The 3,431-nt window shown below is 36.6% G+C and overlaps 1 non-coding gene across 1 annotated transcript in view; it reads right to left on the reverse strand.

Moving 5' to 3' along the window:
* LOC137615559 (large subunit ribosomal RNA) overlaps positions 1–665 on the reverse strand; it is a 4,253-nt gene extending 3,588 nt beyond the window's left edge. The window contains exon 1 of the ribosomal RNA XR_011039251.1: positions 1–665. This exon is cut by the window's left edge and continues 3,588 nt beyond it. This is a non-coding gene — a ribosomal RNA (large subunit ribosomal RNA).
* Positions 666–3,431: the final 2,766 nt, after the last annotated feature.

The following is a 3,431-nucleotide window of genomic DNA, read 5'->3' on the forward strand; positions in this document are numbered from 1 at the left end:
TTACCAATCACTCTCAGGTGGCGAGAGGCCGCATTCTTCTCTCCGCGGCCTCCTTGCAGTGACCGCCGCTCGGGCCCGGTCAGTACCGTCGTCGGTCATCACCCGCGCCAAGGCGCGGGCTACCAGTCCGAAACGGCCCTCGGAGCCTAAGCAGCGGGTCGCCACCAACTCTACTCGAGGGAGAAATAAGCCCGCAGGCCACGGCACGACAACCACGGGGCCGCGGCAACTAACTGCGTCGCCGGGTCCTCTCACTGAAAAGCAACTTGAACCGCGGTTGCCGCCCGCACCCCGCCAGCTGAATCCCCTCTTTCGACCTTCACGGTTCCACCCGTTTGAGCTTCTAATGGTTTCACGTCCTCTTGAACTCTCTCTTCAGAGTCCTTTTCAGCTTTCCCTCACGGTACTTGTCAAATATCGGACTCGTGGTAGTATTTAGCCTTAGATGGAGTTTACCACCTACTTAGGGCTGCAGTACTAAGCAACCCGACTCTACGGTCACCTGGGGTTATAGCTTAGCAAGTAGTAATAACAACAACAGCAACAACAACAGCAACATTTGAAGCTCTCCCTTATGTATTTCAGTAACACATTTCGGAGAGTTCTTTGACTTAAATTATGCATATGCATAACGTTGCAAAAGTTACAAAATAGAAAGGAAATTGCGCATCACGTGGCACAGTCGAATTCGTACAACCTTGCATGCCCACATGGGTATACATTTATGCATTTATACAAAGCAAACATCCACGGCAACAGGTAGTATACACTCTTGATGTCGAGGGCAAACACTATCTAGGGATGTTTTTTCTCGGGGTTTGCTTCAAAAATTGTCTTTGTTCTCTTCTCCTTGTTTCCAGTAATTCTTGGGACCATTTAACAATACGCTTTGTATATAGATATTTACCAAGAAATGCCGGATATATTTTCTTTTGTTAAATTTCTAGGAACTATAAATGCGAGGTGCTTCTATAATCTCTCTCTCTCTCTCTCTCTCTCTCTCTCTCTCTAAATACCATATACTACCCTTTAAACCTATAGAATACCATCCTTACTAAACAATAAATGCAAGGTGCTCGTATATTCTCTCTCTCTCTCTCTCTCTCTCTCTCTCTCTCTCTCTCTCTCTCTCAAAATACCATATACTACCTTATAAACATATAGAATACCATCCTTACTAAACAATAAATCGTATAATCTCTCTCTCTCGCTCTCTTTCTCTCTCTCTCTCTCTCTCTCTCTCTCTCTCTCTCTCTCTCAAAATACCATATACTACCTTATAAATATATAGAATACCATCCTTACTAAACAATAAATGCAAGGTGCTCGTATATTCTCTCTCTCTCTCTCTCTCTCTCTCTCTCTCTCTCTCTCTCTAAATACCATATACTACTTTTTAAACCTATAGAATACCATCCTTACTAAACAATAAATGCAAGGTGTTCTTATATATATATTTTTTTCACTCTCTCTCTCTCTCTCTCTCTCTCTCTCTCTCTCTCTCAAAATACCATATACTACCTTTTAAACCTATAAAATACCATCCTTACTAAACAATAAATGCAAGGTGCTCGTATAATCTCTCTCTCTCTCTCTTTCTCTCTCTCTCTCTCTCTCTCTCTCTCTCTCTCTCTCTCTCTCTCTCTCTCTCAAAATACCATATACTGCCTTTTAGACCTATAGAATATCATCCTTACTATTTCGAAGGGAAGCATGATTGATCTCCCTGGTCCCAGCGTTTGTCCATATATCAAAATTCCATGATTCCATGAACATGGGAATCCCCATTTTCTAAAACTACGAAAATAGTATTTTATAGGTGTAAGAACATTAGTAAAATGCGACCTTAAGATCATCTTGTAAGAATATTAGTGAAATTTTGCAGGTTCCTTCGTCGTTTGCTTTTGAGTGCTTATATGCTTCCGGATGATAATCCATAATAATTTCAATTATTTTAGTATTTATGATAATTATAATTTTAATCTTAATAGTTTTAATAATTTTCATTTTAATCTTAATAGTTTTAATAATTATAATTTTAATCCTAATAGATTTAATTATTTTAATATTTTTTGTATAATTATACGTTTAATAAGTATTTATTTTTATCCGGCTTGTCTGGTTAGATATGGTAATTTTCATGCAAAAATGTCACAAACATACACAGATAAACAGACACAAACTACTTAGTGTTCATATAGATATTGCTCAAACAAGTATATTCAGGCCTGAAATTAATTACTTAATAGACCCTGCAATCATTTTTTTTTTCCAAAGAACCTTACTTTATAGATAATTTTGCCTGAATTTTTTACGATATTTGGGCTGTTAATTGCGGATAAATCTTGTAGAGTATCCTTTTTTTAGGTATTTGATAACTGGGAAAAAAAATTTGGGATTTAAATTTTTCATAATTAAGCAACTATTATCAGTCCGATGACAAGTTTGTAAAAATAGTTCAAATCCATCAAATATATATTTTTCTAATATTTTACTTTAGAGATCTCTTTTCCTGGATATTTTAGGAAATTTGATTGATGATTATGAATTAGTCTCATAGAGATTCAGTTCTTGAAGTATTTGATAAGTGGCAAAAATTTTGGGATCTAAATTTATCATAACAATTAAACAACTATTCTCAGTCCTTTGATAAATTCGTAGAAATAGTTGAGCTCAATCAATATATATATTTTTCCAATCTTTTAAGTACAGACAAACTAACTGATAAACAAAAAAGCAGACGGATTCATAATTAATTCCACTTGCGTAGGTAATAACACGTATTTCTTCTTCTTCTGTTCCACAGTTAAGGGGTCGGTTTCTTGATGCACCCTCTCCAGTGCCTTCAATAACAGGTATTTCTAATTGCTGTTTAATAGTACCCCACGCGTTATAAATCAGCTATAATTACGACTTATGCATTAGCAGTACTTCACTTTGTGCGATTCCATGTACCTTCCTGTTAAAGTAAATTATATAAAAGTTTGTTTACTAGAAATGCGTTACTTGAAACGTTTGCAATTAAATTACTATTAATGTAATTGATAAAAAAAACTTACTAAAGTGTTCCAGGTAATTTGAAAAATTCCCATCAATATTCGAGAATTAATTGAATTAGTTTAATTATGAAGATTTCTTATTTATCAATGAAGAGTGCTTGCCAATAAAGGTCATAATTAAATGCCATTACTGTTGTTGTTGCAATTGTGTTGTACGTTTGCAGTAAACATGTCGAGAGAGAGAGAGAGAGAGAGAGAGAGAGAGAGAGAGGAGAGAGAGAGGAGAGAGAGAGAGAGAGAGAGAGTTTTCGTTTATGTAGTAGGAAGCGATACTGAAATATACATAAAAGTCGATCGATCGATCGATCGAGAGAGAGAGAGAGAGAGAGAGAGAGAGGAGAGAGAGAGAGAGAGAGAGAGAGAGAGAGAGGT

This window comes from Palaemon carinicauda, chromosome 21 (genome assembly GCF_036898095.1).
Source record: "Palaemon carinicauda isolate YSFRI2023 chromosome 21, ASM3689809v2, whole genome shotgun sequence".
NCBI classification, from domain to species: domain Eukaryota; kingdom Metazoa; phylum Arthropoda; class Malacostraca; order Decapoda; family Palaemonidae; genus Palaemon; species Palaemon carinicauda.